This window comes from Melanotaenia boesemani, chromosome 4 (genome assembly GCF_017639745.1).
Source record: "Melanotaenia boesemani isolate fMelBoe1 chromosome 4, fMelBoe1.pri, whole genome shotgun sequence".
NCBI lineage: Eukaryota > Metazoa > Chordata > Actinopteri > Atheriniformes > Melanotaeniidae > Melanotaenia > Melanotaenia boesemani.
The window spans coordinates 14,312,566-14,339,867 of record NC_055685.1 but is presented as its reverse complement, the minus strand read 5'-3'; the positions used below and the strand labels follow the sequence as shown (position 1 = coordinate 14,339,867).

At 37.3% G+C, this 27,302-nt stretch overlaps 1 protein-coding gene across 2 annotated transcripts in view; it reads right to left on the bottom strand.

Annotated features, from left to right (window-relative positions):
* Nucleotides 1-20,136, bottom strand: part of ctnna2 (catenin (cadherin-associated protein), alpha 2) — a 316,827-nt gene extending 296,691 nt beyond the window's left edge. Inside the window, exon 1 of one of the 2 annotated variants that reach the window (XM_041982887.1) lies at nucleotides 19,815-20,136. The gene's annotated coding sequence lies outside the window, so the exon portion shown is untranslated. The remainder of the gene's footprint in view (nucleotides 1-19,814) is intronic. The other variant, XM_041982885.1, reaches the window with a different exon arrangement.
* Between the last annotated feature and the right edge of the window lie 7,166 nt (nucleotides 20,137-27,302).

Here is a 27,302-nt window from a genome sequence, read left to right as displayed (position 1 = left end):
TTGCTTTTTATAGCTTGTTTAACAATATTACTACTAGACTGCTTGTGTCAGCTCTTCTCTGAAATAATGCTGATGACATAGCAGAAAGATAACTGCTAAAGGATGTAAAGTAATTACCTCAGTTGGCCAGGTGTTAACTGAGCGTTATGTGTGTGTATAAAATATCTGAGTTAATCTGAGTCTGATTGTTTAAATGAATGCTGCTGAGGTCAAACCTCAATCTACAGAGCTGAGAAAATGCTTCAGTTTCAGGTGGTGCTAGTTGTCACATGGACAAGACATGAGCGAAGGTCTCAGCTCAAATAAGGTTCTTCAATTAATATATATTAGTTGATCGCCTTTTACTATTCATTGCAGATTAAGCAGTGTCTGAAAATTACAGTGAATTTCTTTAACAACTGGACAATGATACAGAAACACAAAAATATCCACTTTGTTGGACTTTTGATGTCACTGAGCCACAAGCAACAGGAAGGCAAACCTTGCAAAAACCTCAGTTTGGATAAACCTCAGCTAAAGAACACCCACCAGTGTGGGAGGCATGCAGGGGCATGACCTAGCAAATGCAGATTATAGACAAATTAATGCAAATATATCTCCAAAGATTAAAGACTGATTAAAGTTTGTTTTCAAGCCAAAGTGTGGACAGAAAAGCAAAGTCATTTGCAAACGAGGAAGCCTGCAGGTCAGATTCCACGTTGAGCCAGCTGTACCAAGGACCTCACTCACAGCACGTCAAGCTGAGAAATTTAATCTTATGACATTATCACCCAACCATAGCTTTAGCTGTGTTGGGAAATAAGATGCAGCAAAGAAATGTATCCAAACAGAGCTGATTACATTTAGTCCTAATCAGGCATTAAGTGACCAGATAAATCCAAGTTCAACATTAACTCTAATCTTAATGCTGTTCACAGTGTTAAGAATTTCAAAAGTGAAAATAAAGACTCCGTTAACTTAATGAAATGTTATTATGTTGTGTCTCTGCTGGTTTTTCTTTTCTTTTTTTTTTTCTTTTAAAAAACCACTGCAGAGTGGGAAATAAGTTAAAGCTAGGACCTAAGGTTAACACAACTAAATGTTTGCTTTATGAACATGTCTTGGTGGTAGTTTTGTTCAAGCCTTGTATGTGACATTTTTGGCTTAATGTATTAATCTTACAGAATCAAATAGCATAGAGCCATTTCCTCTTTATGATGCCATAAAACATCAGTGGTACATACAGACTGCCTAGTCTATAGGTCCATAGGTTTTTGCCTATGATTTTATCAAGTTTAGTGGTAAGCCTAATGGTTAGAGAGGCAGACTTGGGTCTGGCAGACCAAGGTTCAAGTTCCTGGACTGGTGACAAAGCTAAAACCACTCTGGGCCTCGAGCAAGGGGCCCTCAACTGCTCCCCGGGCACTGTACATGGCTGTCCACTGCTGGTAGTGCAACTAGTGATTTAGTGCTTTATAAACCGCACCTGGGTCCAACTGGACTCAAAAGCGGTCTGACTATCACTTAATTATGACGTCCCATCTTGTTTGAATTCAGGCTTGTGTTGTTCTTACTCTCAAATGTGAGTCGCTTTGGATAAAATCGTCTGCTAAATGACTGTAGAATAGAATAGAATAGAATAAACCAAAGACTGCATTAACTGGTTACAAACTTCTGCTTTAGCAGCAGTTTAAAGAAAAATAACAAAAACATTCATTTCAGGAACATGAGTTGGGCCAATACAATACTAGCATTGGAAATAATCGCAGATTCTACTAAAAGTAAGGTGATCGTATTTCAATGTAAACACCATCTGATACCACAGAAACAGAATCATAATTCTTTTTTCCTACCTAACCCCAGCAACATCACCACACGCAGACACAGGAAGCTTGGCAAGTGTTGGTAGGCAGAGAAGCAGCTGCACGGTTGTGCTAACATTTATTATTAGCATTATGTTAGCAGTTGGCTTTATTACTCATCAAATAATCCCACTAGCAAAACAGCGACATGCCAAGTATGTCTAATATGCTGGGCTGAAGTTTCCAGAGGTGGCCTGAATGCTACCAAATTTAATACCAGCAACCTTAAAAAGCATCACATTAAAAAGCACAAGGAGTTTGTAGCCTTAAGATTGGTACACACATACAGATTTTCTAAATCTGAGAAGGAATTTTTATCTGTTAGAGACACCACAGATGAAGATAAAATATAAATAAATCAGGCATTTATCAGTTTTGATTTTACTGTGTGTGGTGTGCTTTGATAATATCACAGAACAAAACATACATAAGAATTCTGTCCCGCAGCCGATCTAGAATCTAGTCCTCCGAGCCAGAAATCTTGTGTGATCAAACTTGATCCAACAAAAACGAGGAAAAAGAAACATAGCAACAACCGAAAAACACAACACCCAGCATGGCAGAGGACATATATAATGAAGTAATGATGGAGATCTTGTGACTACTAGTCAGCTCGCTCTCTGATTGGCTATATTCCGTTCCACATCACAATCCACACAGTCACAATCTAGTCCTCCAAGTCGGACAAAGGTTGAAACGTAGAAATATGAACCATAGGAACAACCGGCAAAAAACGAAGAAGAAGAAACATAGTAACGATCGGAAAACACAACACACAGCATGGAAGAGGATAAGTAGGACGAGGAAATGATGGTGGTCTTGGAACTACTGTTAACAGCCAGCTAGCTCTCTGATTGGCTACATTCTGTACCACGTCACCATCCACGCAATCAGAATGCACGAGTCGTTGCCGTTCCTCAGAAATCAGCTCTGAAATATTGAACATGTTAAATATTTGCAGTTGTCGGCTACGACCCGTTTCGGACCGGATTATTGGGACAAATCAGCTCGTAACACACCACAGACCAAATGATACTTGTACAGGGAAAAACAGCCCAAAAAGCGTTATGCTTGTACCAGGCTTAAGTCCTTTGGCGTTCCAGGCAGGTACTGTCAGGTGTTATCACAGGGAGAAAATGTGGAGCTGTTGGACATGTTTGTTTAAATATTGCTATATAATAAGTAGTAAAATAAGTAATTAACGTTACAAGAAATAGCTGACGGTATTCCTTGGAGTAATATGTCCCCGAGATCACCTCACCTCAATGCCACAGGCCTAGATTCTGTCCGGTAAGATTGCCTGCAGACCAAATCATCACTTAGACCAGGTGTAATTAAACTATTCATTACTTGGAATGAAACAGCTACTGACCTTTTAAAAGAATGACTGATGACTTCATAAAAATGACTTGATAAGATGGAAAATACCAGCCATAGCTCATTTGTTTTGACTCATGAATAACTACATAATTCTAGGGATAAATAGATGCTGAGGTGTTTCTCCCTGTGTTGTTTAAAACAAACTGACTGGTCCCATTCTACCCAGTGTAGCAACTGACCACAGAGAGATGTTTACTTATTCCAGAGGCATCTATAGACTCCATTTATCATTAAAGAAAACAGCATAAATACAGCCTCACTATAGTAGATGTGTCCATTACTGAGAAAATTACATTTCCTTTTTACTTGTGTATGTGATAGAGAACATTTCGTTGGTTTAAATCTAAAATTAATTCAGACATAAAGAGAAACTAGGGAAGGTGTAGAAAACATTGCAAAAAGATATTTGTGATGCCCTGTGGCAGAAGAGACAGGCCAGAGACAGGAAGTACAGATAGAAGAAGATAGCAAAAAGAAGAGGACAGGGTGGATGGAGGACGGAGACAATAGTGCATGAGAGATGGGGAGTGGTTTGTGTGAAACATAAGTTGCTCCCATTTTAAGATAAATTTTGATCTTCATTTTGGTCTCATGAGATATGTATGTGTGTGTGTGAGTGTGCGAACAGTCTCTTTCTATTGTTCTGTGTTTAGCTTCTGCACCTGCTAGAAGTCATGGCCCTTTCGTAAAGGGAAGTATGAAAGCATGGAAACTAATTTAGTCAATATTTTGTGTAATCTGCTGCAAATATACAGGAAAAGTGTCTTTATTTTCACAAAGAACCAGCTATTTCCTTCAAAACAGTAAAAAGGGTGATGACTCACCATGTAATCAGAAATGTATCCTGAATTGGCCTCAATTCAAACGTGACTACACCAAAGCAGATAAACTTCAACAAAAACAGAGAGTGGAGGCAAAACCTTGTGCATGTCTGCACAGCTGACTGATCAGACAAGAAAGGTTATGCACTGGATGGATACAGAGGAAGCATCCTTACACTCTGAATTCAAAGGAAATGATCACAAGAAGTTGAAATTATTTGGTCCAATGTCCATATGAAAACGTTCATCTACTTACATTCCATTTCTGCATCATAGGGCTGTGCAATATATTGAATTTTGATTAAGTCTCCAAACTTACAAAAAAAAGTCACTGACAAATTATTAAAATAATTTCGCCATATTACGCTCTATGTTGTCACACCTTCAAAATGACATGCGCATTTCTGCCGCTTACAAAGGCGAATATGTAGAGAAAGTAGTGAAAGTAGGCCCTCTTCCATTGCCAACATAGCGATTTTGATGCTATATTTGACAAGTATTCAAGTCAAGTTTATTTATTTTTGATTCCCCATATGTCAGCACAAATACAGAAACGAAATGACTCTGTTGCAAATAAGTGAATGACAACAAATCTAGTGATTTTTTCAGGTAACACTGGAGGCTTAGAGACCGACGGGAAAGCACACATCATTCTTACTCTTCTTAACGAGTCTGCCGTAGGCCCTTCCCCCGTCCCAAAACAGTCCCAGGAGGCCTAGTGGTGTGCAGAAATAAGTACCACTGCCATGAAAAGCACAGTCTTTTTCACGGCAGGGATACCTATGGTCTGTGTGCAGAGCAGAGATGAACATCTGCTCTGCACCCAGGCTGAAAATGAACAAAGCTGCCGTTGGCTGACCACACCCTGGTTTACAGTCAGATATCTATATTGCTGACATAGACTGGAAAAGTTAAAAATGTTCATGTTTTACTGCCACATACTGATGGATACGTATATAGATATATGAAGACAGAGAGACAGAGTTCTAAAAAAAAAGAGTAAATTTAAAAAAGAAGAGAAAAAAAAACAGCCGGTCCTGGCGAATATCCTACTTTGGCAAAATTAGTAAATATTTTTGATCTAAAAGTTGACAAAAAGTAATCACGATTCTGATTTCTTGCCATAACTGAGTAGCCCTACTACATCATACAGTCTGAACCTTACTACTACTCATCTTGCTATTTCACTACACTTACAAGTGTAATTCAAAAGGACAGCAAACTGCTGTGTCCTTATCGGAGTAACATTAGTGAGCATATATGAAAAGCACGCATGTAAACAAAAAAAAAAATGCCTACTACAACAATGTAAAAGTTTGTGTGGCAGCTGAGCTGGAAATGCTAAACATAAGGCATGTGGCTGTGGAGCCTTGCATCCTGCACACACAGTTAGGCAGCTCCCAATATATAGGTTTGTACAAATAAAGAAAAAATAAAGAATAGGTCAATGTTAGGTCTTGACAATCAAATGGCACCAAACACAGAGCCTTTAATTTAGCTGTTAACAAAGGTAGCTTTTATTTTTTTATTTATTTTTATCCTCTGTCATTGCAGTACATTTATAACACACCATATCATACTGGCTTTGACTACATGGCTTCAAGTTGCTGCCAAACACAAAAATATATTGTTGGCACATAATTATACTAATTTTAAGTCATTCATCAAGATTTCCTATATTATCCATTAAAATTGCATTATGCTCAAATAAACTGAATCAATCGTGAAAGAGGTTGTTGGCATAACCATAAAACAACTAATTTAAGAGTTAGAGGTATTTGTTTAAACACAAATCTTCGTGCAGTTAGACTGCTTCCCATTTTAAGATTTCCTGAATAAACTTTAAAAAGATTTAAAATAAAATAATTTGGTCTTTGCCAAGTTTTATGATTAGGCAAGTACTATAATTTAAATAATTGTCTCATTTTACTAGAATTACATCAAAATCCGGAAACAGAATATGAAAACTATATACACCCCAAGATTCAATAGCATATAAAATACATTTTGCATCAACTACTTAAAGGAATTATTACCTCCACCAAGGCTGTTTTCTGCGGTGTTGGTCTGTCTATCTGATTGAAAAGGTTTTGGACGCATTTGGATTAAATTTTCAGGAAATCTTGATGAATAAAACAAGTGGTTAGATTTTGGGGGTGATCTGGATCCAGGAATTACTTAACACAGTGATCCCTAACCCTGGTCCTCAAGGCCACTATCCTGCAGGTTAGATGTCTCCCTGCTGCAACACACCTGTTTCAAATTAAATGGGTCTCTGACAAACTCTGCACAAGTCTGCTAACGAGCCATTAATTTGAGTTAGGTATGTTGAAGCAGGGAGACATGGAAAGTCTGCAGGACGGTGGGCCTTGAGGACCAGGGTTAGGGATCCCTGTTTTAAAGGATTCTTCTCTATGAGAAGATAAAGATATTTTTTCCATTAGAAATTTTAACTCAAATATAATGCCCACAATCATTGGGAAAAGAAATGGAAATGGCTTAGCAGAGGCCTGTCCTCTGAGTGCTTCTAGTTTTTTTCTATGACATTATCAGTCTGTTAGTCTCTTGCTGTGGAGAGATTTTGGCCCACTCTTCTTTACAGAGTTACTGCACTTCATTAAAGTTTCAAGGCATTTGATTATGCTCTTTTAAGGTCCCACAACAGCATTTCAATTAGATTGTGTGACTGCCATTCTTCTGTATTATTGTTTCTGTGCTCTGGATCGTGGTTCTGTTGTAAGACCCGACTTGAGAATACTTTCCAGGTGCTGTGACTACAAAGGAAGCCCAAATCATAATCTCTCCACCATCATTTTTTGTCAGCTGGTGACAAGTGTTTGTACCGAAGAGCTCCGTTTGTTTTTCACCACATGGGGTTAAGCATGATGACCAGATATCTCTACCTTAGTCTTGTTTGTCCAAAGAACATTGGACTCACAATGTCCTGTGACTCATGTAGATGCAAACAGTGCAAATCTAAACTCACCCTTTGGAGAGGAGGGATTTTCTCCTCGCAAACCTTCCAAACAGACCATGCTTGTTCGGTTTCTTTTTAATTGTAATGACATGAAATTTAACATTTAGCATGCTAAAGAAGACCTTTACAGAGCATGAAATATAGCTGTTGGGTGCTTTGACTTTTTGGGGTTAACTTGCTGGGACAAACACCCTGGAAAGACTGAGTCTATCAAGACAGTTACAAAATTGTTTTCATATTCAATTTCACAATTGTTGGCAAGCTGCAGTATTTTATTTTGATATGTTATTATTGCATTGACAGTGATAAGCCTTTTGTGCTGCTCTTTGGTATACAAAGTGCTATATAAATACCATTTGATTTGATTGTAGGACCGTAATAAATTGCACATTTTATCTAGTAGTCTAAGAGGCAGAATAAGAAGACATTTCCCAGACAAATAGACGAGACGGGACAATTGCTTAAGTTTTAATAAGCACTGTTTGTCCTATTTGTTTCATTTATGTAAAAATTCATGGGAGATAAAAGTTGCAACTTCAGTAGCTTATACTTCTATACAAAAAATGACAGTTTCTTTCAGGAAATTAGTGTTGGTAAGGAAAGTTACTTCACTAATAATTGAGTGAAAATGTGGACAGAATGTATAATAAGTCCAAGAGATTGAGCTAGTCAGAGAGATTATTCTAATAGAGCTGGGTTTAATAAATCAGTTCATCGATAATTTAATTAATCCTATATTGATTCATAAAACTCATAGGTCGATTTGTTTTACATGTGTCTTTTCCGGTGACAACAGTGACCCTACTCTTGCGTGACTTACCAATGCTTGGCGAGATCTCAGCATGTACAATTGAAAGGTTGCCTGTAGGGCTGGGCGATATAGATATACTCGAATACAGATTCACTCGAGCTTTAGTTTTAGTAGTTTAGTTTTTATAATAAAATATAAAGCCATTCTAGAGGAAAGGGGATTACTCCTGTTGTGATCTGGTGCAGAATTAAAATAACCTAAATAATACAATGAGATAATATTTTAATATAAAATAATTAAATGAAAAAAAATGATCAGATATTGAATATTTATAGAAAATAAAATAAACTTGATTTTCTAGGGTTGGTGGAGGTTGGAGCTCCCCTTTAATACAATGAAAAACAATGGTTTTTATAAAATGTTTGAGTACAGGTTTAAAATAAAAAGTTTGTTGAAAGGTAAAAATTACAAAAAAGATTCATTTCAGTGAGCTTACTTAAAGCACACTGGTGTCTTTTTATGCATAATAACGTTGAATTCAATATTTATAGTGTTTCAGAGGAGATTTTAAAACATCAGGATGTATATCATGTATCAGGATAAACCCCAAAAATAATATAATATATAAAATAGCAGTTTTAGGCCATATCACCCAGCCCTAGTTTCCTGTCCAAAATCAGCTTCTCTGATTCGCTGAAATAATGCCAAATTCAAATTTTTTATTCACCTTTGGCTTACATTAACCTGTAAACTATTTAGTAGCTATTACCTCTCACGTTAGCAATGCTAGGATCATATGCACATGATGTTTAACAAACACTGAATATTTTGCAAAGAACAGGAAGTAACGTCACCAGACACCTGCCAACAACCCCACTATGACGTCACGTTAATTTATTTTGATCTGGTTTTCTAAAGAGCACCAAGTCACAACAGAACACATTTAAAGTCACATTTCCTCTAGAATAAGTTTACACTTCATCCTTTTATCAAAAAACTAAACAGTCTGTTATTTATGTGATTTGTATGACGGCATGTCATAGCAGCTCTCCGTCCCCGACGAATTTCCACCCTGATGTTACACACAGACACGTGCACGAGCAAGAATGTGATCACACTTCCATCAGCGCGCGTTGGAAAACATGTCAACCAGCTGAAAATCTGAAAAAAATATTTTTTGTTATTCCCTACATTCTCTATATTTTTAGCTGTGTAGTTTTTCAAGCACATGTATATTTATCAAAGATTTAAATATTTAAAAAGTTTTACTTGCATAAAATGGTTATGAGATAATGGTTATTTTGACTAAATAAAGCTACCTTTGTTACTACAATCCACATCACTTGTCATTAAGGGGAAAGTTAATGTGCTAACACTCCACTGACCCAGATTCAGAGCAGAGTTAAATACACATACTTGCATGCAACAGCCAGGGTATCTCTAAAAGCAGATGTCAAAGCTCAGCCTGTCATCTCGCTGTGCTCCAGAGCCAAATTCTGAGAGAGGCCAAAGTAGACTGATTTTAGTATAGCTTGAGCTATGAAATTATTAAAGGCAGTTGTGTTCTCTTAGGAATTTCAAGTGCGTGGAAAATCTATTTTTTATATACAAATGCACACACTCCAAAGCTACATCACATCTGAATTTTTTTTCAGACTGGCAGGAAATTGTTAAACTATTTGAAATTTAATTGCGCTTCTAAGAAATCCTACCCATATCCATCTAATGGATCTTGCCCACCTTCTTAGTACAGTACTTAATATTAATTTCTGTCCACAAGTGCTTTGGCTGAATTCAGCCTGTCTCACTGATTCTGGGAGATACTCGACTATCATCATAATAAACATGAAGAGAAAACAATTAAATAAACAGGTGGTGAATACTTGAGTACTTCCCAACTAATTACTTTGATAAACTCAAATGATGTTCTGAATTAATTTCTTACTTCCAGCTGGGCATCTCTTTAAAGGCTGACCCTCATTTTTACTGCAACTCAGAGAAAAGGGTCACAAAAGAAAAACAATCTTATCTAACTGGGATTTACTCATAAAATCAGTTTACTTGTTTTACAAGATTTTCTTCATCCATCTGCCACAAAAGGATTCAAGAAGAGAAAACTGGCTTACTCATCTATCATACCACTAAAACCCGACTAGAGCAAACACATGTAAGGTCACAGACTTACAAATGTTATTCATTACAGCCTACTTTAAGATACGCAGAATTTTATGTGGCGACTTGTTAAGAAAAAAAGTACACAATTCTGCTCCAAGGTTTGGCTGTTTTTAGTGGGTACATGGCATAATTACATGACAGTTTTGGTTTAGTGCCTGGGATTAATCCATGACGGTGGACTACAATAAATAGGTCAAATGTAAATAAATGTTTATAATCCTACAGCTGACATGGGTTTTGTGTTACTATGTTGTTAAAAAGAACCTCACCCATAAAACCAAAATATAGTCATGTTATTTACCAGTTCCCTGTCAATTCACTGGTTTCTGTGGAAACTGCTTCTATTTCTTGTTCTTCTGAAAGGATAAATTGTTTAAGTGGTCTGTGACAAAACAGCAAAACCAGAGTTAAACATATCAGATAATTCATGAAAAATTAGGATGTAACTGAAAGCTGCGCACTGCCATTTCAATGGAAATTATTAAGCAGTTGCCATAATTTAAGGCTTTAACACTCCAGTTTTTGGTTTATTTATTTAATGAAAAAAAAATCTGTTTCATATCGACTAGGGCTGAGGTTCATTCAAAGTTAACTTTTGAAGAAGAAAAAAAAAAGAAAAGATGTCCCTAGCCAACCATTACAAGAATCTCGACCAAGCAACGGATGTCTAATCCTGATTTACCCCAGTCAGCATGTATATTTTCTAAAAGAAAAAAAGGGAACACCAGCAGTCACCAAACAATAGAAAAGTTAATTCACCCAGACAGAGCACACACAGTGTGGGGGAGGAGCTGGTCAATACTTGGGGCCCATACTGGTCCCAGATGTAGCCTGTGGTGGGGGTGGAATGAAGAGTCTGCTGAGAGAGAAGCGAGGCCTCTGAGGCACAGAACAAGTGAGATGAGAGACAGAGATAAATGCCCTCTAGCAAGACTCTCCAGACAGGCCTGTTTTTGATGATATCAAAAAAAAAAAGGTAACACAAAAGAAAATGGGCACAAAAGCGGTGCAAGAACTTTCCAGTGCCAGGAGCGTGTTGACATGATCTCATGTGGCTGGAAATACAATGACAGTGCAAGTGAAGATGACCCTGAATTACTAACAGTTCAACAAACATCATTGTTAGCTTCCTTTTATAAATGCCTATATGCTACTTATACAAATTCTATAAGAAGTAAAATTTATCACCACACTGCTGAAGCAGACACAGACTAGGTGATTAACTATGGTCTTGACCAGTTTTCCTGACCAGCTTCTGAATTCCCATTTATTCTACAGATAATTTCATTAGTTGGAAACCTGGATCATTAAACTCATTCTGAACAATGGATCATAATTATGAATCAGCATACTCAGACCAGACCAAGGTAGCAGTATCAAAAATTACTTTAGCATAAGGGAATGTTTTCTGTATATCTTCTAGCATTTAATCTTAAAGTCTCAATATTGTTCAGTACCAGTGTTGTGGGAGGACATGAGCTATCAGCAATGCTCTCACTTTTCATACTTAGCCCTTTTACAAATTAAACAGTAAAGAATAAGTTGTTGGAGTAACTGGCTGTAAATTGTATGACTGATGACTTCAAAGCTCACTGTGACTCATTAGTTAATTTAGCTCATTGACAGTCCAATAACATCTTACTTGAACTACACTAAAATATAACCTACAGGACTGTGTAGGGATACCCTGATTATTTAATTTCACAATTACTCACCACGATTAATTAAATGCAAAGATTCCTCAATATTGTCACTTTACATAAAAAAAAAACTCATGTCTGAACCGTAACAGTAGATCAGCTCAACTTGCTGACGGAACTAAAATAAAGTTATTTAATATATCAAATGGGTTATCCTGCGGCCATCCTCTAAATGCAAAGCATGAAAACTGTCAGTATCTTCATAAACAGGGAGGATAAAGTGGTTTTTGGTGGATTCGGTTAAACGCTGGAACAAGGAATCTACATGTCCAAAATCAGATTTTTAATATGACATGAGTAATAACTTTGTTGATTGGAAAGAAAAAGAAAATGCTTTAATTCTACAGATTAATCTCTTTGCACATTCATTTTGACAGCCCTAAATAAACACATGAAGACACATAAGGAGTGTGATTTCACATATTTATAATGTTGGGAAACATAAGAGTAATAATCATAAATTTAACAATAACCATACCAAGACAATCTGTAATCGTGACATCCCTAGTACTGCACTATATTTTGAGAAATATTCAGAGACACACTCATCCACATTTTTTGGGTTCAGATCTTATTCAACACTGTATTGTCATGGTATTTTAGACATGCATGTAGATGTGTCATATTAGATTATCTGATTACTCCTATATGACTGATTCTGATTGTCAAGTAAATGCACTCTGTTTTATAAAAATAGTTATGAGAATGTATTTGATATTCAAGAAAAATAGGTGGTGTTACACAATTATCTGTAAATGAATCCATATCAAATCGAAATATGCTGTTGTGAATCTAATTGAATCGATTCAGGAAACTAGTGATGCCTTAATAAGACAAGGTGAAGGCAAACTCAGCTTGATTTCATCTCACGTGGTAATGCTCCACCTCTTGTAAAAACTACATCTCTGCTTGAACACTGAACGGAATCTGGAATTTAAAAGATTTAGTTGCACATTGCAATAAATTATCTGTAAAACAAAATAAATCGCAGTTAGATTTGTTTTCCATATTCGTCAGACCTAATTAAGTATCAGACAATTATAGAGCTCTAGATGAGATGCAGAATCCGGAATTGTTTAAGAATAATAGTTGTTCGCCCTATGCTGCCATTGAGGCTGAAGGAGCACTGAGATACAGCCCAACAGAAAAGGAAACTGTGCTCTATATGTCTATGTTGTTCTTGTCTAGCAATGTAAAATGCAACACCACTTTGTGTCATATACTGTATTATGACTTAGATTATGACTCTCAAGCCTTATTCTCAAGCATCAAGTTCAGCGTTGTGCCGTGTTTAACACTCCAGAAATATGCAATGCCCCTTTATATGCATTCGTCCTAGCTTGACTGTTCTCTCATGCTGTCATAAAGTCAGTGTCATAATGTAACTTTACAGGTTTTTTTGTTTGCTTTTTCAACAGGGAACCCCCTAAATGGTGACAAAGTTTATCTGTTATGATTTCATGAACTCCAACTAACAGGGCCATAAAGTTTACAAAAAAATATTAATTAAATATTTTTAAAATCAATAACCTATTCTCACAGAGGTTGTGACGTCTGTGGGAGACTTGGGGAGATTCATTAAAACTGTTGTGAAATTCTTGGCAGCAGCTTGGCATTAACACTCCTAGTAACAACATCTCAAAGTAAAAAGGCGCTCTCTGCTAACAGAACATACTTATTTCCTGGGAGATATGAACTGTCTGCCCTCTCTCCCTTTAAGTTTCACCAGATACCACTAAACTATTATTGCAAGTAATTTCATCCCTTAATTAAAGCTTCTATTAAAAAAACTATTTTTATTTTGTAAACAGAGCTCTTAAGTTTCCATATTTTGATGATTTTAAAGACTACCAACAACTCATTAACAGTTGATCAGGGTGTCCACTGTCAAATTAAGTACAGCATGTTTAAAGAGCCAACACGTTCCATGAACCCAAGGGGATACATAAAGTTATCTATCCATTAACATATAATAAATGCCTAATAAGAAAACATCCAGCATATTAACCACTGTACAATGGAAAGGTTACAGTTTAATAGTCAAACAGTGTTTGTAAGTTTGTCTCGTACCTCTTTACCTGTGGGTTGTTGATCTGGGAGCTCAGACTCTAATAATCTTACACTAAGCGCAGCCCACTTCGAGCTTCATGTCACTCTGTTGTGGAGACTGCCATGCATACCATTAACTTGTGCACTGAAACAAATCTGGAGCCGCCGTCTTAACTTCCAATGCAGAACTTTTATGCTGACTGTCAAAGTTCAGCCATGATGTTAACGTCTGTTTTAATGTGCAAGACATGAATGTTATTATTTCTATTATAGTTATTCTGATTCTACCTGATAACTAGTATGTCAAACTTGGCAAAGCAAGTTATGTGATCCTTTGTAATGTTAAAAAAAAAAGAAAGAAAACAACAAAAGGCAACAGAAAACACACCATTTGTTTGCCTTGGAAAGAGACTCAAACATGTAACAGATGATGGATTTCATATCTTGTTGTGACTGGTTGTGCAGAAAGAGCTGACCACGGATTCCACTGTTTCACAGATTTGTCATATGAATTCACATCAATTAAACAAGTTTAAAAATAGCTGAAGTGTAGCAAAATGTATTAGCAAAATCTGTTAATCCTAATTTGCCACCCAAAAGTTTGTTTTCTACACTTTCAATATCACAAGAAACTGACCACCTTTGTCTAGAAACAGGCTACAGCAAAAAGTCGGACAAGCCTTTGCCAATTTGCCAAATAGATTGACAAAAAGAAAAGAATACCAAGCTGTGAGTACAGTAAACAGTAAAGCACATAACATGGCCGGTTAGCACAGTATAAAGGCTAAACCAACTTCACATCATCACTTTGATGCCAACTTACACTAAACAAAAGCAGATCTATTTGCGGCTTCCATCGGGATAAAAATGCAGAGATCCTACAATACTGAAGTGCTTTTAAAGATTTAGCTGCAGCCTGAATTTAAGATCCAAGCTGCATAAGGTATTAACATTTCATTAGACATTTTATCCCAAAGTCAAACTTTGGAGACAAAGAAATGCACACATTTAGCACTTTCATTCATTTAAATTTCATTAGCTTGCTGAAAAAAAAAAGACTTCTAGTGACTTCCCATACTTGAAACAGTTTCTAGGTAAAATAATATTCAACCACATCCACCCACAGACTTATAATTTGTGGGTAAATAGATTTTTTTTTTTTGGTAATAAAGACAGGGCTATAAATAAAACACCCGAACTCGAACAACATAATTGAAATCTTCCTTTTTTTATGCTTTGTGGGTGTAGTTGTGTTCTTTGAAATGAAAGCAAATTAAAGACATCACTTATTCTTCTGGCACTGAACTACTTTTTCTGAGCATTTTTAACAAAAGTGTGGAACTTTAAACAGTAAATTAATCAAGCTAATGTAGCATAAGTTTCATGTGACATAATGTTAAGTTGGCTGACCAATGATGCCATAACAAAACATGTTACAAGTAAAGAGGACGTGCATGCTTAACCAAACACTTAAATGCCTGCTGTCATATCTGTGCAGTTTCCCACTGCAGCATGCTGAAATATAAAAGGGGTAACAAAGGTTCAAAGCAAGTAGTAGACATTGAAGCTTGTGAGAAAGCCCTACAGGTCAAGGTTCAACCAGCATTCCTATTATTTGAGACTCGTCCCGTCATACAAAGCTTGTAGTACCAAGTGATAGTTCCATCTATCGCCTCATATCTAAAAAATAAAAAATAAAAAAATAAAAATAAAAAAGATTAACTGCATGAGCTTGAGTGAAAAAGGAGGAGAAGCAGTCTTGTAATGCCTATTGGGGGAACCATGGCTACCTTAAAGCTGTGCACTGGCATAACAACAACAGGGGTTCCATGGTAGTCGGTCAATATAGCTTCCTCTCCAAGGAAACAAGGATTACAAAGCACTCCTTGCTGCCATTCACTGCTTAGTCTTACTCAAATTATGGCTCTTCCTTATTCCAAGTGACAGAAGCAGTAATAACTATATAGTAAGACAGCAATAATAATTATTTTCTACTCTACATGGCACACACTGACAGACAGTATGATCACATACGGGTGACTGTCAAACCCAGCAATATGACATTATCTTGAGTAATGAGCAGCATACTAGCTAACATTTATCTAAGAAATTATTTTTCTGCTATCAAGAAAAAGTATTTTTGACTTTATCTTTGTTTAAAAAAATTTGTTTATTTTTATCTAACACTCAAGCAAACTTTGTACACTTTGTTTACAGTTTAAAAGGTAGAGATAAAAAGAAATTTAAAAAATCCAAAACTTGGATGTGATCTACAGTAAAATTACAACAAAAATTATAGCAGTCAAACAAATAAACACTATGGTCTTTGCCAGATGGTTAGATAGTGATAAACATATGCAGTTATTTCCCATAGGGCAGAAGAGAGTCTGTCCATTCTTGGCAGCTTGAAATCACAGCTCTCACCATGTCTGCCTCTAGTCAGTTTTTAGTAAGACATTTTTTATACTTTAAATACCCCTTGCTACACAAAATGACTAGAACCCTGTTTGCTTTCTCTGTAAAGCCAAGTCAAAGCATGACAAAGGACGCAAAATGTCTTGTTGAAAGCAGAGGAAGAGTTGATGCCAAAAAATAGCCAGTACTGCAATTTGTTTTTAAGAGATATATTAAAAAGCTGTTTGTTGTTTTCAGTGGAGTTCTGTGTTGCACTCATGAGTTGCTTTAATCCTTCCTGCAGTAGACAGTGGTTTACATGTTCTCTGCCGAGGAAAATCAGATGTTTTTTTTAAAAGCAAAATTAAAGCCAATAGGGAAAAGAAACTTCATAATCATTTAAAACCACTCAAACGTAAAATAAATTTCATAACACCTGTGCAAGCCCTACATTGAGAATGTTTGTGTCACGTCAGACAGGGTCCATGTTAACAACATCCTTACTGCCAGTATTGAAAACCAGGCTGTTTCTGAATGCACCACAGAGTGTTGCTGCAGGACATTCTGCAGTTGAAAAGGTGTAAACAACTATTCATTACAAAATATACTTAAATTATGTAAATACGACTTGTTTCTGAGGCGAGACATTTTTCTCTTCTGACCTCATTCTGAGTGGTTCTTAGCTTTAGTTCACACATATGGAAAGTTCAGTTTTACAAACTTAATGTGCACTGATTGCTGACACTGCCATTGATCATTGATCATCAGCGTTTCGGATGCTTCATTTAGACATGATTGTAAAAGTGACACAGTATTAAACGTTTACATGCACTGCAGCAACAGCATAGCTGTTATCAGCTTTAAGAAAAACATCAGGTTTACTTCAGCTATCTCCCAATTTCCACCGGGAGTGTGTGCGCCACATTACGACTGAGAATGTTGTGATTCTCCTCTTCCAGAATAATTGTCTCGTCATCCATGATGAAAAAAAAACAAAAACAAAACACAGAGACCCCCCAACAGGTTAAACACGTAATCTTTACATGGTTCAGCAGCGCACATCCGCATGTGGGCTTTTGTTTAATGAAATACCGGAAGATTTTACACTGCTCCCGTGTCTGACTTCCTGTCTGCCCCTATCTGAACTGTGAAATTTGACGCATTGAGGTGATTGCTCTGCCAAAAATAGATGTGGCGCGTAAATTTAGCACGACAAGGCACTTCTGATACACGCTGCGGCGCACCCTGTGGAAACCAAACCACTGACTAAAACAACCACGAATAGCAGTGGAGGTCGCGGCGCAGCCGTTATGTGTGCACACGCACCCGGTGGAAATCAGGGGTTAGTCAATGGTTTGGGTCATACAGGGTGTGCGGCAGTGCATGTTGAAAGCGTCACAGAAGCACCTTGTTGCGGCTCTATGCCAAACATATGCACTGAGTCCATTTTTGACGGAGCACGCATCCAGAACGCGTCATACTCAGCAGTTCAAATTGGGCCAACAGGAAACCAACGGGAGCAGTGTGTCAGCCCCTGTGCAGATTTGTATTCGCGGAATCATTTAAACAGCGTCAGTGTCGCTGTGTTTTTTTTTTTTTTGTTTTTTTTTACCATGGACAACAAGATGTTTATCCCGGAAGTGGAGAACCACAAGATTCTCCAATTCTCCTTTGATTTCGTGATCTCTCGGATCCGGCTAGGCGGACTGCACTCGCAGGCACTCCGGACGTGACACGCTCCCGGTGTGGATTGGCCTGCCATGGAGGCCGGGAAACCGTAGCACATCGGAACGCGGCGCACACGCACCTTGTGTAAACTGGGTGTCAGGAAAGCTTTTCCACAAAGTCTCTGCTATTTGTAAGAAGATGAGTGGATGAGCCATACAACTGTTGTAAGCCTTTCTAGTGATAAAGTTCTTATAACAAGTCATTTCACCATATAAATAAATAAATAAATATCAATAGTATACATAAGCAATTCAAGATATGGTCAAGAGGCTTGAGTTGTGGCACAAACACTTTTCTATCTTTGAACTCAAATGATACAATTAACAATAAAAAATATGTTTAGGTAATGTTTGTTTGTTTATATTAACCAACCAAAACACTTGTATTCCTCTAAACAACAGCTCATACATCAAATTAACCCACTGCTGCTGTTAATTTGACTGCAGCAGTTTACATTTGTGTCATTCTGAAAGTGATACGTATGTGTTACATTGTCTATCCTTGTCTGACTGAAAAGCACCACATGGGCAATTCACACACAACACCGGCAAGTTCAGTTGCTACCATATTAAATGGAAAGCAGTGTCTGAAAGCAGCTTTAGACTAGCTGGGGGAAAAAAAGAGAACAAAAAGATATTCCCTTTGCTCTGGAAATCTGACTGTAATCAGTCAGTTGAGTTGCTACTTAAAGTGTATTTCTTTCAAATAAACTAGCTTTTTTATTTTATTTTATTTGTGATATGTTGCAAAGTAAAAGTGTAAACATGTGAAGGAGACAGCAGAACCCAAAGAGACCCTGGACAGCAAGTGTGAACATACTTCCATGCCAATCAAAACCACACATTCTAAATTCAGCCTCTATGTGACCTCTACAGGCTTGTAGGATCCTGACTCTCCAGTTACAGGAAGAGAATGTGGCGAACCACAGTCAGTCTCAAAGCTGTGCTGAGCACAGCTGCTGAATGCACTAAACAATGCATCTATATAGGAAAAATATAATAAAATAGCTCACCACAACACACAAATACTGGCATTTTACTACAAGCAAATTACCAAGCAATTTTTTTTTTTATCATAGGTGAAACGGCTTTTGCTCTATAAATAAATAATCATAATAATAAAACTGGTATGGTTGAGGTTTCTTCTTTTTCTTTTTTTTTGGCTAGGTTACTTAATTGGTTTGTTCCCTGCTCTTAAAAAGCTCCCAAAGTCTTCAGTATGAAGTAAGGCTGCACTTTCAGGGTGAGGCATGTAACATCAGTTTGCGACTTCACTTCCTCGAGTGAAGCGGGACGGCGTAATCACTGAATCAAAATCACCTGCGACAGATTGGAATGACTTGTGGGTCAACGACCGTTGAAAACGAGTGATTATCTCTGAGAGTAAGCGCTAATGATAGTTAGACAAAGAGACACTATTACTAGACAAAGAAATTAAACTGTGCTGCAAATACACAAGAGGAGGACGCTATGCCATCATTACGTCAGTGGTGAAACTGTGTTTAGAAATCAGCGGCTGAATAATTAAACAGCCCCTTCATGCAGATGTGTGGCCGTTAATTTACTAGCAAAAGTGGTCCGTGTTTGTTAGCTTAGCCATCCCAGTAGCCTAGCAGCATGGCTTGTATCAGCCCGTGAAGCGGTCGAAGCAGGCTTTCAGCACTCGGCTTACTGGATAGCAGTGCTCGGAGTACCGTTTAGATAACGTTAGCAAAGTGGGCGACAGAGATTTTAGCTAACGGGAGTAGTCTTACTTAGGACATAAAAACCACGGGAGCCTGTTGTGGAATTGTGAATTGTTAAGTATTGCGAACAGGGACTTTAGCAAGCAAGCTCGTGAGCAGCAGCACTGTGATGAATGGAAACCCGGACCTCGCCTATAAGCTAATGTTAGCAGTACGATGGGTCAGGCGGGGCAGTAAGTGTAATGCTACAAGCTGCTAGCAAAAAAAAAAAAAAAAAAAATCTCACAAGCCCCGGCATCCAACTAACTACACACCTTTTAAATGTTGGAAGAGACGCCTCTTGCAGGTCCACAAACTGTGAGCAGCGCCTTGTCTCAGTCAGTACTCCCAAAAAATGGTGTCCTCCTGTTCAGTTAACCCACGAAGAGTGATAATCGACTCAATCTGGACGCTCTCCTTAATCTTGTGGTGCTGAATCTGAGGCTACACGTTTCTGTCGGTGTGTCGGAAATGCCTCCTCCTCCCACGGTCCCTGCGAAATAATGACCCCTCCCAGCGCTCCGGCTGCAACAACAGAGTAGGCAGGTGCAGGCGATGGTGCGCTAGTAACGGAAAGCCTTGCAACATAGTGGGCTGTGTGGTAGATTCTGGGCTTGTCAAATCAGGACAGACTCCATCGTTGACGCATGCGTGATCCCTTAAATGAACAGTGAACCCATGTAGGATTTCTGAGCTTCACCACATTATTGAAGCTGGATGCCGCTTATTACCGTAGAGGGGATGACAACAAAGCACAGACTGACTACATAATTGTATTTTATACCATAAAACGTAACGAAAGAAATATTAGACAAAACATTTTAATATAGAAACGATATATTGTTATTATTGCTAAGTAACTAAACAAACAGATGTGATGCCAACAGGAGGTGGACCACCAGAATGGGATAATTGATGAAGGTGTGTAAGTCTGAAGTAATTTTTCTGTCTACATTTGTTACATACAGATCAATACTTTCTAAACAAACAAATAAAAATAATAAAAGATAGTGATAAGCAAGAAGTAATTGCCATGTATGGAAAATAAATCCCTAAATTAAGCAAAACCTACAAGAGATTAAGTAAATATGAGGTTTTGTTTATACATATTTTGAGTGCAATTAAATTTAATTACTGAATCTGATGCAGTCTTATCGTCCACTTGTCTTGCTGTATGATACCAAGTATTTGCTTAATTTATATTAAAAGATGATCTGAATTCTAAAACTATGCAGGACCACCACCTGTCAGAAGTGCTAGTTATGCAGAACGGATCCTGATCATTTCCACAGACCTACAGGCTACAATAAAGGCTATATTTCATAAGCTATAAATAAAAGGCAAAATAAATAAATAAATAAAACAATTAAGCATTGTGCCTGCCTCTCTGTTGTTCCCAGCACAGCGGAGTCACAAAATACCAACATGCCAACATCTTGTTTAGAAGAACATATTAGTAATTCATAACTCAGCCAGTCAAGCTGAAAATATATGTATTTTACCTTTGTACTAAGAAAATAAAATAACTTTAAATCAGAAAAGAAGACGTGATTTTGTATGATTGATTGAATGTAATAGATCAACTTACATTCTTTTAAGGTAGTAGAATTAACTTAAAACTTAATGTAAAATGTCTAATTTTGCAGTAATATTGCAGAATCAGGACCTTGACTGACACAATCCATCCACCAGTTCTTGTCTACTTATCTAGGTTCAAGTAAAAAATGACAGCAAGTCATGCAAGGCAAACCAGTGAAACAATGTCCTGCTCATATGTCGTATATTGTATCTTTCATTCTAGTGTTTCTGGGTGTTTTCTTATGGTCTCCCCCCCCGCTGATGTGAGTGGGTTTTGTCCATGGCGAGGCAGTCAGAAGGAAGTCTAACAAGATGCCTGAACAACCTCAATGGGTCCTTTTCCCCAAAGTGGACAGGAGGTGCAGAGTTCAACAGTGATCTGTTTTCAATTACCCGAGCTCTTAATCTGTCCCTTAGGATGAGCCAAGTTGCACTGCAAAGAGAACTTTTTTGGCTACTTCCCAGATCTCATGTGCAGAAGTGATAAACCTTATAATGTTTTAAAGTTTTAGATAATAGGATGTTTAAAAAACACCTTTCTCTATCAGATTTTATGAGTAGGTCAACAAAACCTCAGGTGTTGTTCATCTGAGGTTTCTAAGTTTATTCCATTAAATACATGGAATAAACTCAGATGAAATTTAAGAGCGTATTGGGAAAAACTAAGTCTGCCCCATAATCCAACAGACCATGGCTTTTAAACTCCATCCCTTAAGGACCACCGTCCTGCAGGTTTCAGACACTTTCCTGCTCCAACACACCTGATTCAGATTAAACAGATTCAACAGCTTGTGCCCTGAACATGATCATCTCCCTCAGAGGAAAAATCAACTATTTTTTTATTCATTCATGAACAAAGACTGGATTATATCATTAGGCTTCTTAAAGCCATCGTTGCAGTAGATTGCACACACATTCTCATTAAAGTGACCTCACCTTATCCATTCACTCAGCTGCAAGCAATATCAGCCCATAAATGTCTGACTGAACGTGGTTTTCCACTTCCCAGGAGGAGCACACAACTCCTTCATCTTAAAGAGTGGCCCTGTTGGCATGTGTCTTCAACAAGGAGCAGCTGGTGGTTCATGGCTCATTGATATATATCTTTTAATAATTAAGATTTTCTACAATAGTGGCTTTTTATTCTTCTAGTTTTATCAGGATATGGAGAATATTTCCTGACCCCTGGTTAACAACACCACTGACTGTACTTCAGACTCACAAGGAGGTTTAATTTCATAAGATGCACACACTTGCTCTACCATCAAGCACAAAGCATCTTAGAAGGACACTGGCTGTGTTTGGACACCGAAGGTGGAAATTTGCTTTGCAAATATTAGAAAATGTGTAAAGAGATATAAAAAAAATTTCTAGGGTGTCCCACTTCTACCTTTGGGTACTACATCACAAGGATGTGCATCCTGATGTGTTCATGGGACCAGAGGGGCTTGCTCTCCAAGTCTGGGAACAATTAATTGCCTGTTTGTACATAAAGCTGCTTTTATATGATTTAAATCTCACTATGTGATTATTTATAACCAAGTGTGTCACAATTTTGAGTGCACATCGTTATCATTATTATCATTTAATTATTTCCCTTAATTTTCCCTTCAGTTTCATTACCTTTTATGGGACTGTTTGGGTTTAGGTAAAATGGCATATCCTCTTAACTTACCGTTACAAAAGATATGAACAAAACTGCAGTCTACAAACATGTTCATGAATCTGACAGAATTTTCTGTAGAAACTTCTTGAAAAATTTTAGAAGATTCTTAAAAAGATAACAGTAGAAAAGGTCCATTGTTCTTTGGACAGAAGTCATGTTCTTTTAGAGAGAAGAAGCTTGCTCCTCGCAACCCTTTCAAACAAGCCAAACTTATTAAGTTTTTTCTAATTGTCTTGAATATTTAATATTCTAACAATATTTGGAAATTTAGCACCCATGCAAAGCTGAAGCCTGTAAAGTGTGAGATGTTGCCCTTGGTTTTGTTTGCAGTTGCTCTGGGCACTGCATGGTCTGAGCTTGGGGTGAACTTACTGGGACATCCACTCCTGGGAGGATTGATGTCTACCATGCATGCTCTTCATCAGTTAATATTCTTTCTCACTGCAGAAAGATGGACTACAAAATTGTTAAGCTTTATTACCCTTCCCAGATTAATGGGCAACAATAATTGGCTCTGAGGTTTTTTGCTGGTGTCTTTCCTCCTTGGCATTGTGTTAACAAACACCTGGCTGCTCCCCACAAGCAAAGTGCCAAAACATGCTTTAATATAGGTGCTCACACTTACTGATGGTCAGTTAATGAAGTGCACTTGATTAGCAGCATCTGAATTCTACTCTTCCCTCTACATTTCTAGTGAAGTAGTCAAGCGGTACTTAGTTTCTGTACTTTGGGTCAGTTTTGTTAAATGTATCAGCATGTAAAATATGTGTTACTGTTCATCTGATGTTAAATTTACACAATTTTAAAGCCTGGTAAGGAGAGTTCTACCCAATATACAAAGTGAGAGGATATTGTTGATTTAGATAGATCATTTACATGACAAAGAAGCTAATTTCTTAAAATAGTTGTTACAAAAACCTTAAAAAAAACAAAATTATTACAAGTAAAGAGAATTATAACTGCAAACCATTTTACTTTATCTTTTATTTGTCAGAAAAATGACACTTCCAAGCATTTTTTAATCCATGTATTTAAAATAAAAGTTATTATACCAGCACAATGAGGACTCAGTTACTAAACCATCATAAAAATGTTGCACTTCAAGAGCAAGAAAGACTAGATGGAAAAGGCGAGGTAAAATGAATGGCTTCGTTGTAGCTCATCACTCATGTGGAGACAGTGTTTAACTCACCTGGTAAGGCTGCTGCCCCATAGACATGGGCTGCAGGTGCCAAACATTTGGCCTTGGGCCAGTTGCTGCATGCCATCCCTCCTCTCTCTCTGATACTCTTCCCTACCTACCTCCTGTACAACAGAGACCTCTAGAACCCACAAAAAATTTTTAAAATAAAAAATACCTTCATGGGTTAAATGCATGAATTAATGACGACATCACAACTAATCTACTTTAAATATAAACAACTGGAAAAAAATCCCTAAAAAACAGAGAGGCCATTTCACATATTGTTTCCTCACATTTAAACAACTGCAACATCCTCTGCACTTGCCTCAACCAAAACTCTATTAGCAGCCACAGCTTGTGCAGAACTGAGCCCCCTGCTGCACCGTATGTGTTTTAGTCTTTAAGCACAGGCTTTCAGTATCTTTAAAATAAATCTTAAGATAAGTTGACTTTTAAAGCTGTTCTCTTGTTGGTCCTGTACGTAGAGCTTCAGGCTCTTGGGAAGAGGTGAGAGAGTTTGCAGTCACAGCTTCAAAGTGATGGAACAGGCTGCCAGAGGAAATCAGGTCAGCAGAGTCAGTGACCTCTTTTAAGTCTCATCTTAATATATTATCATCAGTCTTTATGGATTTGATAAGACTTTTATTAATCTGCTATTTTAAAGTTTCTTAATGTTTTTTTCTGCCTTCTGTTGCCTGCTCATTGTTTTACTTAATTTCATGACCTTTTCCTCGCTTTCTACCTTGAGTATAGAAAAGTACTTTGTAAATAAAGATTATTCTTTCAGTAAACACCATCATAGCCAGCTGTTTGCATTGTCTTTACCCATAATATATATATTTTTAATGTCCACACTTAATTGTCTTGGGGACAAAAAAGGAACAGCAACCTATATTGTCCCATCAAAAACACATTTAGAATAAACCTGCCTCTGGATTTGACGAGCCGTCAACTACTTTATAGTGTTTAGCAATGATAAGCTTCTTCTTTCTTGTAAGGATACATGTGAGATCTCCACTGAGCGTCAGCAAACTGCTGCTTTCCAGTTTGGACGTAGCTTAATATGGCTCCTCACATGCTACAGTGCACCCTCTCTTACAACTAGAGGCCAGGCATTCAAGGGACTGTCATCACAACTGGCTTCCACTGCTCTCCTAACAAAATGAGGTCATGAACGGACCAATCCGCTGTACTTATGGGCTGGCAAAAAAAAAAAAAGTTTTCAAATCTCCAAGCTCCTAAAATCCCATGCTTTATCCTATGAGTCCAGAAGAAAGAATGTAGGGCAGAAAAAGGGATTGGGGTTACAGTTACTAAAAACTGACAGTGGAAGTCAATATCACATGAGCAGTATGGTGTTTGGATTGCCTATTGCTTTTCTCCATTATGTTGCTATTAATCTTGCTGAAAAAGAGTTTCATCTGTGGACACAGCTCATTTAAATTACAGAAAACATTTTAGGCTGTAGTGTCTCACTGTGAAAACTATGAACAGCACAGCACCTTTTTTAACTTTGGAGAAACATGATGCATAACCAATCAGAGCATACCTCTGGCTTCACACCACGAAAGATATTATCATAGACATGTTAAAATTCAACTGCAGTAGTAGTATAGCCTAAGCATTTGTAATGGCTGTAAGAGAATTAAAACAGGAAACTTTTTAATTAAAAACAAGTCATCTAATTGTCTAAACTTATCTCGAATAGACATCTTAATAATATTTTACAATCCCTCAAATGTCCCAGAAAATAGATTGGGCATTTATGAGCTGCTGGAGTTCTTCTCTGTTTTACTGTAAACACACAATATAATCAGTTATTATCAATTGAATTAACCTTTTAAGTAAATCCCAGTGTTTAAATAAAATTGCAGTCAGAACAAACATGAGATAAACAAAAGCAAAGGTGTAGCAGCACCTATAAGTGTACAGCACATTTCTGAGCTTTTCTCTCCTTTATATCTGCTTTGCTTTTGCTTCTTGTGTGAATCTTCATTGCTCACACACGTTTGATAACCAGGTGATTTCTAACTTTGCTGTCTTCATTCTCCTCACATCAACACAGATGCATCACTTGGGTAATGGATGTTGTAGAAGCTGTTAAACTTCTTTTCCCATATATTTTGGAGAATAAATGGATCTTGGCATTGAGATATAATGTCTGCAAAGGTTTTTTTCTTATGTTGCAGTTGGGTTTTGGATAGCCTTTCAGTTGCAGAGCACAAGATAGAGAGTAATTAAATTTAAATTCATGCACAGTTTCCATGATTATTTCAGCAAGGATACAATCCCAGTTACTACTTTGAGTGTCAGTCACAGATATTGAATATAGAAGAGTTAGTTTTCTAGTGGAAAACAAAATAAGGGGCATCTCAGACCTTGCTGCTTCATTAAACGGTGTTAAGTTTTGATCTGTGGTTTTGTGTGCTCTGTTTTTCTTTGACTTGTAAGATTCACTCACGGTTTTTTTTTTTATTGGAAAGCATTCATTGTTCGTCCAAACATAATGCACTCTACTTTTACCCTCTGCAGCATCCTTAGTCATGAATTAAAAACTGCTCATGATTTAAAAACTGAGACAAAAATGAATAATTTAGGTTACTGTCAGAAATGATTCATCGGTAGTGGTAATTCTTCTTTCATCACTATCAGCTTTCTTCTGGCTGACATGGGGACACCTGTCCAGGCATCCAAGAAAGAGATTACATAAACCAGTTCTTACATTCCCATGATTCAGATCTTCTGATTCTGGGCAGGGTTTTTCCTTTGTTTTTATTTATTTCATCCTGATAGCACTAACACTCATCCATATACCACAGACATGACTTAATTTCTCACGCACCTCATTTGCGACCATATTTCCATTCCTACAGTTTAAACTCAGAACTGCATCCTATCATAAAAGGTGTTTTTTATAATTTTGATTGTGTGTGAGGTCATATCACTGTAAACTTTCTGGAGTCTTTGTGAGAAGAATCTGCACTGCAGCAACACACCATCTGCTTTACTTTGCAAAAGATATTACTGCCTGGTTGCTGACAATGCCAAACATGTGGCATTAAAAAACAATTAATCAGTATTTGACATTAATTTCTCCCTCATGTTGCATTTCTCCTTGCTTCCATCTAATGCTATGGACTGGAATGAATCAAGACAATCTGGTTGCTTAGTCTGTAAATGTACAAATATTCATCTCTTCACGGGTTGAAATAGTGAAGTATGCCACAAGGTCTGGACATGTTTCCCCTACTTTAGCAGTCTAATAAAATCCTTGAAGGGCCTGTTTCTATGCCAGTGAAAAAACAGTTATATTTGTGAAATGTACTGTGGATTATT